The sequence below is a fragment of the Serinus canaria genome, chromosome 5 (assembly GCF_022539315.1).
Source record: "Serinus canaria isolate serCan28SL12 chromosome 5, serCan2020, whole genome shotgun sequence".
Classification (NCBI taxonomy): Eukaryota; Metazoa; Chordata; class Aves; order Passeriformes; family Fringillidae; genus Serinus; species Serinus canaria.
The window spans coordinates 36,803,093-36,816,144 of record NC_066319.1 but is presented as its reverse complement, the minus strand read 5'-3'; the positions used below and the strand labels follow the sequence as shown (position 1 = coordinate 36,816,144).

Below are 13,052 nucleotides of genomic sequence, written 5' to 3'. Positions count from 1 at the left end.
ATCAAAAACAATGTTGCATTTTAAAGTTAGCTCCTTTAAATTTTTTCTTCTTCCTCTATTACTCACATTTCTGTTCCGGTTTTTATTATCTTGCCCCAGTGGGGATTTTCTTTTAACTTTGTTATATTATAATAGGTAGCGTGTGTACATGAAAAACCCACTGACCTTTTTCTGACTTGTGAGTCACAGGATTAATAGCTGTGCATATGACCTTTTGAAAATAGGAAAAAAATTTCCCTTAACCTGGTTTGCAGGTGAACAAAAGGTAAAATTCCTATTCTGTATTTTCTCCACATTTATTGCAATAGATCGCTTCTTTTTTTATAATTGTCTCAGATTTTCAAGTTGTATATTTTGATTACTAATCTATAGAGTTATCCAGGTAATAATATAGGTAATAATATAGTTATATATTCTGTGTTGGTTTTAAAAAGCAGATGTTTTGTGCACTTTGCAGCACATAGCTTCCATAATTGAAAATATTTTGAACTAGTTGGTTAAGGTCAGTCTCTAAGCTCATTATTATCTTCACTCATATGAATAGTTTCAGAGAAATACCATAGGAAATCCAGAGCCAGTAATTCCAGTGGTCATGCTGCTGGAAGCATAACAGCATGAGGGAGAGAAGCTTGCAATTATGGAGGAGGAAGTTGGTTGTGGCTTTCCTCTGTAATTCACCCAGCAAATGCCAAGACCAGCATTAGGACTTGGGATTTGCCTCATGCAGTGACCTTTAGGGTGAAGAAGATTAGTGAAAATTTTCAGAAATAATTCCCAGAAGTTTTAGAAGTTACCACTGCCAGTAGCTTTCTCTGAACTTCATGGGAAAGAAAAACTTCAACCTAAAGAAGTCACTAGTTCAGATACCCCATATGGAGACATCCAAAAGTGGAAGTCACTTGGGTAAGTTCTGACCTTAACCTTTGTGTCTCTAAAGCCATTCCATGTAACAAGTAGAGGTTATGAAAAGTGAGAGGGATAGGGAGATATCATGGGAGAAAGATATCTGGCAGTGGCATTTGCTGCAGAGAACAAAAAGGGCCACAAATAGAAAGGAGCAGTTTGGACTCAATAGAAGGGGAGCAGAGCAGTGAAAACATCACTTTGAAATGGAACAAAGTCCAGTCTGTCTCAACATAAATTTTCCAGGTGCATTGTGCACACTACAGAGAGCACTCCGATGGTAAAGCACCCTATGCACTGTCTGGAGTGTAAAATAATATTTAATTTGCATGTTATTTTATTTTACTTGATTTTTGACCCTTCTTACATTGTTTTCATTAGTGCAGGGCTTTCATTATTTACTGAAAACCAGACTTCTTGTGAGTCAGACTTGCTGAGAACACGGGAGCACGTATACTGAGGAAGTGTATCCCTTAGCAACAGAATGCAAGTTAGGGTTCCTCAGAACTTCTCTATTCATGTTTCTCTCATTGTTAATAGATCTTTTACAGAGAAATTGGCTCGCTCTTCATTTGGAGTGCTTTAGACCCAAATGTTAGTCAGGTTTAATGAGACAATTTTGGGAGTTTCATTTGCTGCCAGGCAGTGAAAAACATGTACAGGGTTGCATCAATTGTTCCAGAGGTACAGACCTTCTCAGGAAAAAGGTAAGGGGAGAGAATTATGTCACTGTTTTTGTAGGTATGAGCTAATCTACTGAACAAACATATAAACTGTAGACAGGGTACATTTTAATCTAGTTTGTCTTCATGTCATTTGCCTTAGTCAGGCTTTAGGCGTTAAGGAACAGGGTGCCCTATCAGAGGCATCACTTAACTGATTTTACCCAGAAAGTGTTTTAACCCTACAGGACTTGCACTTACAGGAGCTGGGTTTATTGTCTTTCCATTCCAGTGCCTGTTTTACTTCCAGCACACAGTGGCATGCAGGTGGCAGTGAGAAGCAGGCATGCCATGGCATCCTGTGTGCCTTTCCTTAGGTGACCCGTTGCACCTGGCTCTCCATGCTTGTCACTGCCACCATCCCACCCTTCCTGAAACTGATGGATCCTGGCAGCAGAGGACAAGAGACTGACTTTCCTCTGGTGCCCATCTCCCAGAAGGTGGCCCAAGGCAAGTCAGAGCATTCCCACACATTTCCCACACAAGGCAGCAGTTGTTAGCACCCAGAACACACACACCTTTTCACATGGTGTATTTCCATGCGTATAACAAACCATGTAGCAAAATCACTAAAGGCTAAACTGGCCAAGTAACACTGATAAGAATGAGAAAATTTGAAGAGGAAAATATTTCTCATAAATGGAAATAAAATTATTTTGTGTACCTTTTATGTTGGTGGCATAGTTCACTCCACTATTTAATTATTTTTGTTCTAAATAAACCCATTAAATTTTAAATGATAAAAAGCAATCCTAGTAAGCCAAAGAAAAACTAAACTTTATCTCAGTATATTGCTTAGCTAAATGATGTGTGTTGCATATTCTGACTTCAGATCTTTCTTTAAGTGTTTTTCCTGTGTTGTTGACTCAGTGAATACTTCATTTATTTTCTGGCAGTTTCCCTGAAAGGAAAGCCAAGGAGCATCATCTGAATAAATAATTGTAGTTTATTTTGGCTATATATTGTAGTAGCTCAAGTGGTCAGGTATTTTATTTTTTCAGTGAAACATCCTATCATCTTGGAGCCTCACCTGGAGCTTTCTGCCACTTTGCAACTTACTTGTTTCACTCTGTTACCTGACCATCTTTTGTAAATAATGCAGAGGACTTTCAGCTAAATATTGCTGTTTCTATTTCAGATGTCTGTCTTAAAAGCCAGAAACATAGCACTAGAGTCACAGAATGGTTTGGCTTCAGAGGGACCTTAGAGATCACCTGGTTCCAACACCCTGGATTATGAATACTGATGTCTTTGTGGTAGCCTAAGGAATGTGGCTAATATACTTACAGGCATTATCTTTCTGGCAAAACCATGAGTAATTTCTGTGTAAAAAACTTTAAAAAATAATAGGAAAAGGAATGAACCCACAATCCTGTGTATTCAGGTAGTTTTCTACAAAAGGATCCTCCAAAAAAGATAAGATTTGAGTAAGTCTTGAGCCAAAATACTGATTTGTAAACTTATTTCACCTAAACTTGAAAAAAAAATATTTTCAGCAAAAATGACAAATCTTTTCTCAAAAAAAAAAAAAGAGGGAAAAAAAGAAAAAAAAAAGAAAATACACATTTCCATTGCAATTCCATTTTTTTAAATTGAGACGTTTTCATTTAAAAAGTAACTCTATTTTTTGGCTTATACTTGTGACACTGTCATAATTACCTTTACAAATAGGTGAAGATAATTATGACAGATAAATAAATAAGCAAGCAATTGCATATGAACAAATAAATGTAGGGTGAAAATCTGCTGTGCTGCTGCTTAATGAAGACACTCTTGAAGAAGATGGTTGTTCTCAGTCTCAGTTCTGGCTTCTGGCATCTGTGGATTTTACCTTGACTATTGCTATGTAGAATGCATCAGCCACCTCTGGAACTGTGTCCAGGCAGAGGGAATAGGTTTTACACAGCACCTCTTGGCACCACCAGACCTAAGAATGGGATCCTTGAAGGAGTGCCCTGTATTCTCCCTTTATTCTTGCCATAATCTTGCTATAAATTGAGAATTGTGTTAAGGCTTCTAGTAAAATCAGTTTTTTAAAGAGAGAGTCTGCCAAAGCACCACTTCACTGTAAATGTCATTCCTTTGCTTCTGTTTCTGTGGATAGCCTTGGCAGAAAACTCACAGTATAAAAGAATTTGAGGATTCCTTGGGCCATATTTATTTTCCCTTTCCCATCTCCATTTTTTTCTTTTCAAACATGAAACTGAAACCAAACACTTTCAGGAAACCAAACTATAATTACTGGTGAGTTCCACCCTGATGTAGCATGAGATGTGGCTGCCCACTTAAAGCAATACAAATCTGGTTTTGCCAAGCAGAGAATTCTTAGTTAATAAGCCAGCCATTTTCTGAAACAAGAGGACTGAAATTATCTGTAATGATTTATGCTGACCTCAGTGGATGGGAAGACCATGCCTCATCTTGGCAGACAAAGGAGTTGACCTCCAGGTCTTTGGCCCTTTGCAGGTTGTTGTGCTTAGGTATGCCTGTGCTGACCATGCTCCTGCAGATGATTAATTTGGTTTGTGTTTACTTCATCCTTACTTAAGTGGAAGCGATGAGAGGCAGCTCTTCTGAGTTAATGTAATGCTGCTCAGAGATGTAGGAGGTGATATCTCACTGCTGAGGATGCTTGAACCTCCCGTCCCCACCTCTGCCAAGACATGGCTGCAAGCTGGATGCAAATACCTGCTGGCAAGATTTGGGTGGGGAAGCACTGGGTAGGTTGTCCTGACCCAGCTGATGGGCTACTGAAATGTGACTCTGAAAGTTCTGGTTCCAGATCAAGTAGAAATGTCCTGTTTTGCACAGCCAAAACACTAAGGCTTTGCATCTGAAGTATATTTCACAGTCCTTGATGGGTTTGTTGCTGGTAGTGGGGTTGATTCTGGTTTTGGTATTTTATTTAATTTGTTTTTGCTTTTAAGAAAGGCCCGGGGTGCATGTGGATGTACAGGACTCTGTGAGAATTAAGGGTATTTATTTTGGAGGCTGGGCTTGGGTTGCATTTTTGGTTTTTTTCTAATCCCTGAGTTGGGAAACTGGATCTTATTTTTCCTGGAATACAGGGGGGAGGGTGGCAACAAGAATCAATGTGTTAAGCCATTAGCCACCAACTGCTAGTGTACAAATATTGACAAGTGCAAAGGTTTGGTGGTCTTGCTTTTCTGCATGAATATCAGCAGTCTGTCACACAAAGGCTGCCTGCACTTCCAGGAGGCCTGTGCCTGCGTAACACGAATTTTGCAGCGTAATAGGGAGGGAAATGTTGGATGTGGGTAGTGCAGCTTCCACTGAACCTTCGTTACCCAACATCTGCTTATACAGAGCTTCGCCTTGCAACACAAATATCATACATAAACTTTACTGTTCTAAAACCAGCAATGGCTTTCCTGAATCATGCTTCCTCATAAGGACAATCTTGTAAGCTCGTATCTGATCATTTGATTACGGATCTCTGGTGTCTCCTTTAAAAGATCACATGCTCTGAGGGATGTTCCCCAGGAAGAACGCTGTAACTATGTTGTTCACATGCTAGGAATAGAATAACTGTGGGAACTGAGCAATTTTCAAAACTGAAGCATCTTGCAGTGAGATCTGTGAAATGAATGGTCAGTGGGCTCTGAACAGGGATCTGTGAGCAGAGAAGTAGATGGTAGACTAAAATCTTGTCTGAGAAAAGAAAAAGAAACTTGAAAACTTTCCACTGTTGTTCAGTCTGGCTGAGTTCCATGAGCTTGCAACACTGAGTCATTATAGAAGTTGAGTCACTGGATGCCATAGGCAGTTTCAAATCCTTACTAATGAGACCTGCCCAGAGCAAGGCTAGAAGCCCTGGTGCTGGAGATGTCTGCAACCTGTGAGACAGGTACAGCCAAGGACAGAAGTGTGATCTTGGTCCATCATGCTGCAGATCCTCAGCCAAACTGCATACCCATAGTCCCTTCTGGGGTTATCATTCCAAAGCTGAGCATCCTCTGCAGATATTGTGCTGACACCTCTTTTCCCTCTGAAAATCATAAATCACTTTCTGCATAAATCTAACTTTCCACCGGACTCTGTAACATCAGGAACAATTGCTATAGTCTCCCTTCCAAGGAACAGTACTGCTGTGACTGGTTATATCTGTGTGCAAGTAAATAGCTGCAGGACAAGAAAGAACAGCATTGTTAAGTCTTCCACTCGCAGCAGTTAAAAGCACTGTTCTGTTCCAAACCAAACTGTTAAACATATTTCCAGCAAGTTCCATTCCCTTTTGGTTTTCACATGACTATCATCCAAAATTACGATTCTTAGAAATAATCTGGATGAAGTTAATTAATCTGCCATGAGTAATGAAGAATTTAGTTTGTTCTTGGGCATTTTATATGTTATATATTTGTTAGCAGAAGAATTCAATAAGGAAAACGTCTATTCTTCAGTAGCCTCCTGTGCTTTGCTGGCTTTTGATCTGTAAAGTTAATTCACAACGTTTAATTTCTTTTCCCCAAAAATGTCTTCTTTATTCAGCTGTGGAATGTCATGTGTTACCTGTCAGCTCTCAAAATGACACTTGGGCCTGAGTGGTTTGCAAAGGAAAAAAAGCAGGAAACTGAGTCTCACTCATTTTGCTCACTTCTTGCATCATCGTAAGTTTTGCCCTTTTTTCCTTCATTTTATGCTGGGCAATTAGTTTCTTGGGAAATTTTGTGGCTTTTTGATATCATAAATATCATGTCTTGTTATTTATAACTGCTCAGGCTTGTGTAAGCAGAGGATATATGTGAGGACATGGAGAGTGATGAAACTATTTGTAGATCACAGAGTGGTTATAGGGACAGTGGAAATGTCCTTCTTTCCACTGCAATGTGTAGATTTCCAGACCTGCAGAGGACACAGAGCACTGTGAAAGGAGACTGTAAGAGCATGGAATGAAAAGAGCTGCACATGCAATGCACAGTAGGGATCACATCATCTATTCAGGTTAAAGCAGCTATAAACAGATCAGATCCTGAAGCTGAGGTAAACAGCCACCAGCAGCTATTGTATGGACATGGGTCAGATAGTAACAGCTAGGGAGAGCTCAGACCTCTTCAGCTGAGGTTTAGCTCTTTGGATCTGCCCTGCAGCAGGGAGAGGCAACGGGTGACCTCCTGAGGTCCTTCCCTGCCCTTGTTTCTGTGATTCCAAAGGTTACGTGTAAATAGTTCATGCTGAACTCAAAAGCCATCAGGAGAAAGATAATGGCTGTGACAAGACCATTTATAGCTCATATACTTGTTTTTTTTATCATAACTGCAGCAAAGATAAAATAGAGTCAACAATGCAGAGCTTTGTTTGAAAGAAAGTTTCACAATTATTTTCTGTATTAGTGAGATGATGTAATAAACACAGAAATGGATGCACTTACATGAAAGAGATGAAATAGAAAGATGCTCAAGTGAAAAACTGCAGTCTTGTTAGTTTAGCTACTTTCCATACCAATACCAAAATGACCTGTAAAAGCAGCACTGCTAACCCCTTCTCTGCTTGGGCTCTGAAGTTCCACAAAGAAAGCTTGTGATGAGGCAGCTCTTGCCTGTTACTGTATCATTGTGGAAAACAGCACTCACATTGGATTAAAATGTGAGCAGAAGTGCTGCTTGCTGTAATGCCCACTCAAGTAATGGTGTATGACAGAACAAGCAATCCTTGTCATTTGCTGACCTTTATGAGTCACTTAATAAATATTGAGATAACTGGCACCCCTGCTATGCCCCATAGCATATCTTACCAAAAGTGGACAACACAGAACACATATCTTCAGAATAAGGTGTCTTATGAATATAAGAGTGGTACCTGCAGGGAAAATCCATGAAAGCTTCTGTATATAGGAATAATTGTCTACTCTGAACAAGACTCCAAGGTGTAGTGGTTGAACAGTATTTATCCTACTGCATGGATTCTCTTTACTCAAAATGAAAGCAACTTGATGATACAATTTCTTCTCTCAGGGCCATATTCCAGCAGGGACTTAGGGGTGGCCTGAATTATCCCAAGGTCTGTGTTTGAAGAGTAAGGAGCATTACTTGCTAGGCAGAGGCGTCTTTCATCTCACATGTAGGACCAAAAAGGTTTGGACTCCTTGTAATTTTAGCCTTTTGTTTTACAAGTAGTTGCCCTGGCTAAATTCCAATTAACAGTAAAGGTGGACTTAATGAAGAGGGAAAGAGGGCTTGGAAGACATGGAGGATATCCTGTTTTGAAGACTGTAGATGTCTTGAATTCGATTGTCAGCTTAGCATAGTTGCCCTTTGTCACCTTGGCATGTCAGTTTCTGTTTTCTTTCCCTGGATTTTAAAGAAAAGAGAAGGATTGGTGACTATGGGTGGGGAATAAATTTACTTTTCCGAGAGCAATCCTCTAAAGGCATCTTCAAGAATGCCAGGTTTGGAGGGTCTGTTGTGTGAAAGATGGTAGTGCAGAGATGAGAGTGGAAGTGGAAAGAAAACAAATGACTAATGGAGCAGTGTGGCTAGACAAGTATATGGACTGTGCTAAGGATAGAGAGAAAAAGTCTTCAGGGGAGAGACTGTAGAAATTGACAGGTGACTGCTTGAGGTCCTGAATGATAGTCGAGTTCACATCATAGAGTTCAGTGAGCATGCTGGATCTGTCTCTTCCTCTGCCTTTCACAGCTCTGGAACTAATTTTACATATTAAATGAAGTACTCTGTCGACCCAGTGTGTCTGGCACTGAATTTGTAAATCCATGCTTTCCATTTCAGTCAGGCGTGACTGGGTGAGCAACCCCTATAACTAAAAGAAATGACATGAATAATTCTTCCTTGAAATAAGGTCAATGTTATCCTCATGTGACTTCAGCTGTGTGGAAGGAACAAAGACCTACATCAACTGGGTGCTATTAGCAACTCTGAGTGCAGATGTATTTTGTCATGAGTCTCCGCTAATAATTAAAGAGTAATTATGATTCTCTTTTTTTTTCAAGAAAACAATATTCTTCATAGAAATGTCTTCCAGCATCAAATGCACCTTGGGGTCAGAGAAATTTTGTCATTACAAAGCAACTTTCATGTTGTGCCCTAGTGCACATTTACTAAAAAGTTGCTAGTATTCATATTCTGCTTCGTCTTTGTCATCATAAGCCTAATCTTTTATTGTCATATTAAAATGCAGTTTACAGAATTTTCTTTGTTGGTTTCTGTTTCTTTATGTAATTCTGACTTCCCATTTCAGTATATAACATGACTGATTTAATATTGTCAGCTGCCTTTCCTATACATACAATAATTTCAGTGTAAAAAAAGTGGTAATAGTGGATGCAACTTGCTGCTGTTTTCAGATAGCATCAGAAGAGAATGTTTTGGGTTTTTTTAATATACAATCTCAACCTAGTTTAATTTATGTGGAAAGCTTATTTTGTCCTTACTACAAAAAGAAATTGACAATTCTATAGATTATTTTTTTCTACAGAACAATGGAATAGCACTGGTTGCCATAAAATAGCAAAATGCAGTACATCTTGCTAATAGAAAATTACAGTATCTTTAACAAATGAACTTGCATAGATCTTTCTTTTATTGTTAAAAGTATCCTGCCTTAAACAATAGGCAATCTCTTTGGAAATGCTTAAGTTACCAGTTTCACTACCATTTTATACTTCTGCCTACTGTCAATAGGAGTTCACAGTCTGCACTATGTCTACCTAAATCTGCTTAGGGAAAGGAATGGTAAGTCAGGTGTGTGGCATTGGAAAACCTACATTATTTTCTTCTGCTTTTCCTTACTTAACTCTAAATGTTTTCAGCACAAATTGAATAGCATAGATAGGAAAACTTGTCTTTTTCATATACACTAATTTATCAGTTCTAGGTGTAATATTAAATCCATGCTACACAATTTTGTAAACATGCCACCAGCTCCATAAACACAGGGCTTTGAAAATTGCTTGTGGAAAACTTAGGATCTACTACTGAATCATATTCAAAGGCTATTATAGGTAAATATAAGGCATCATGAGGTCTTGCATGAAAGATCAGAAAACAGTATTCTATATTATTAGTTTGTGAACCTTCTCAGGTTACCCAAGAGAAGCCATCTAAAACACTAGCTGGTCTGGAAAAGGTGTAGAGTAATTGGTGCTGCTGTGCTATGGGAACCACTTTCTATTACTCCCAGATTATCTTCACATCATCATATTTGAGATTACAGAGATTGGGTAAAAGAAAGCAGATGGAGATGTGGGTTTATATCTTTTGCTCATGTCACAATATTTTTTGTTAAACCGTTGTCATTACTGGAATCTGGCACAGGCCATAGAAGAATGTATTTGAGCAATCTTTTCAAAATTTATTATTAATTTACCTGTCTTTTGCCCTGATTATGTAAATAAATAAAGCTAAAATCAATTATTTTTTAATTCTGTTTCCCAGTGGTGGGGTGCTATTTCCAGTGACAGTAATGCATTTAAGTCTATTATTTTAAGTCTAGCAGATTATACAACTCTGGTTTTACTTCACAGTCTTTTATAGATTTAGCTACAGCCATTAACAGCAGATTTCTGCCCCTGTATTCTAAAGGCACAGATTTCTGGCCAAACTCAGCAGTCATAGAACCAAAGAATCATACATTAGTTTGGTTAGAAGAGACCTTTAAGATCACTTCAGTAGAGTTAGAATATGACTAAAAGTCAATTCCTTTTCCATTGAAAATAGGTCAGGAGATAAAAAGGGTTGAACAAGAGAGACATTAACATGGGTTGAGAAGAAAATTCTAGATATAAAAATTTATAAAATTGAACTGGGATACATTTGATTTTCAGGAACTACAGTGAACCAGATCCTTTGAACATTTTAATTTATATAAGACAGTTTGTATAAGCTGACTCCTTTGAAGATGTTGGAATTAAATTCACATATCAGCTCTGGTTTTCTGAAGAATTCAGTCAATGTATTTTCTTTAAAACCAGTGATCTTTTTTAACCCTTCTCCTTCTGGTGACAGAAAATATTTTAATGATTGGAGAATTAGAAATAAAAAACTATCTTTTTCTTTCCTAGCCAAACTAGTGCACTCCTAAATAAACTGTTCTGCATTTCCTGGGGTCCTCCCTCCACAGTCCAATGCCAGGCAGTACAAATGGAACTGGCATACCCTAACTCTGTTTAGACTGGTTTTCCAGAAAAGCAACTGATCTCTGAATTTAACCTCACATCTAAACAATGCAGCATACTGAAACTATTGGCTCTTTAGCCCTAAACTTAGTGATCAGAAATTCCCTAGATTATTTTTGCATTCCAGGACTGCTACCATACAAGAGTCATGGGGACATGAGGAAGATTCAAGATGCTAAACAAACATATATATATATATATATATATATGTACGTAAAAATTACATTATTCCTCAAACTATCTGGTGAGCTAGCATTTTCTTCTAACATCATTAATTAGGTCTTGAAAAAATTCTGTGGTGTCACAGACGTTATTGCAGAGGAAACCACACTGGCAAGCAAGGAGGAAATAGTAACAGTGCTTTTGTTAATTTAACAGAATAGAAGGCGTAACCCTTTTAGTGTTAGAACAAGGACATTTATATGAAATATTTATATGAAATATTTTCATTCATTAGAAGAAGTTAGTGCTTTTACCTTAGAAAGAGTTTTGGCACAGACTAACTTGACAATTCACATAGGCTTCCTTTCATTATGTTCCCAGGTATAAATGGCACCTTATCAAAAAGATGAATTTTTGATTAGCAGAGGACAACATATTAGAAGTTAGTTGGACTAATCAGGCTTCAGTTGCTGCTGTTAAAACTCAGAGAAAAGTCTAGCTCCACAGACCACAGAGAAAAAAACCACCTTTGATGCAAGTGAAAAATGGTAATGGCATGTCATTTTCAAAAATACATGCAAGCAATTCTGGTGTCTACCCAGTCAGTCTTGCCTGGGCTCCCCAGAGCTGCAAAGGGACCCTGCACCCTGCAGCCAGTCCTCTGGGAGCAGGGATGGTCTTGAGGCCCTGTCTGTAACCCAGCTCTCCTCATTCTAGTGGGAGCTGAGGTTCCAACTCTGACTTTTGCTTTGTTTAACCTATTAATTTATTTGACTGTCTCATTCCTGAGTGCATCATCACCTGCACGGATGAGGACTGAATAGTTAAGTACTTTCCTATTGTTAGGTCAGCATATGTGCTGCTGCAATGGGAAGAACTCCAGGAGTGTTTATGCCCAAGGGTGGAGAACATGAGAGCCTGAGAGGAATAAAGCATAGCTGCTGGTGAGTGCTGTGTTTTCAAGGCAGATGAACAATTTGGTGAATCTGGTTACTATATTGGCCCAGAATGAAACAAAAAACCTCGGGTGCATCAAGTCCCTGGAGCTGTGGTTTTTCAGCAAGAAAATGTACAGGGAGACTAGAGTTCCCACAAGCACTTATTCCAAGTTCCTAATTGATTGTGGGTGCTATTTTTAGACATCCTCACCCACCTCCTGGGGAGATAACCAGGAGCTAGTTACCCCCACGTTAGCAGGTTATTGGGAGTGCCTCAGTACCATCAGCCTGGGGTGGAGAAGAGCATTAGGCAATTCAGGAAGCATTTGGCAAAGCTATTAGTAAGGACTTCTCCCTCCCTAATCACCTAGTTGATATTCATGATACTAATCGAGATAATAGCTGTCCCTGCTTGTCTCTCTTTTTTCCAGTCTGATGAAATGCTGTGCTCTCTTCCTGCTAAGGAAGACAAGTGGCAGGTGATCACAGAGGGTGTGGAGCTGCTCTGCAAGAAGTCAACAGGCAAGTGGATATGGCTTATAATATGGCTGCTGTTCAACAAGGAAAATACGTGAGACTACCTCTCCTGTTTAGTTTTTGGTACATAAAATTTGTGATGTTCACCTTTGGCATGTGGGTGGACTGCCATTTTGGGTGGTGATGGGGAATACAACACTAATTTGAGAGTCGGTGATCATGATACAAAAGTGATTGTAAGGCTGCACCCTGGTGCTTATCTCTACTCTTTCTGTTGTTCATTTCCTATCTATTGTTATGGTTATCACTTACAATAAAAGAACATTGATTTACAAATACTTGAACTTTATTAACAAGACATTGTTGTAAAATGATGAAGTCAACTGAGAGTTCCACAGCAGAAGGAGGAGGTGACTTGATGGAGTGTGATGTATGAATTTGCTGGTGGCAATGATTTGCATGTCTGGCTCTTATGGTCTGGGCTTATATTTCCTGCCAATGCAGCATACTGATTGCCAGTAGTTCTGTCTTATGTTTCCTTGTCCAGACTGCACCCAGCTGCATGTCTTTTGGCCTTTTTTTGCCATTCCAGCTGGATGGTTTGTACTAGATTGGAGAAGAAATCCAGTTACTTTTCACTCCTTGTGAAGCTCTAGATACCATAGGATTTACCATTCCTGTTGGTCTTTTGCTGGCCTC

At 39.0% G+C, this 13,052-nt stretch overlaps 1 long non-coding RNA gene across 2 annotated transcripts; it reads left to right on the top strand.

Annotated features, from left to right (window-relative positions):
- The first annotated feature begins 696 nt into the window (after window positions 1-696).
- Window positions 697-12,691, top strand: LOC108961319 (uncharacterized). 2 transcript variants are annotated; one of them, XR_007777844.1, is made up of 4 exons: window positions 697-903; window positions 6,135-6,253; window positions 11,785-11,882; window positions 12,308-12,691. It is a non-coding gene; the product is annotated as an uncharacterized LOC108961319 (long non-coding RNA). The 2 variants fall into 2 exon arrangements; XR_007777845.1 differs by lacking the exon at window positions 697-903 and adding an exon at window positions 4,031-4,345.
- Window positions 12,692-13,052: the final 361 nt, after the last annotated feature.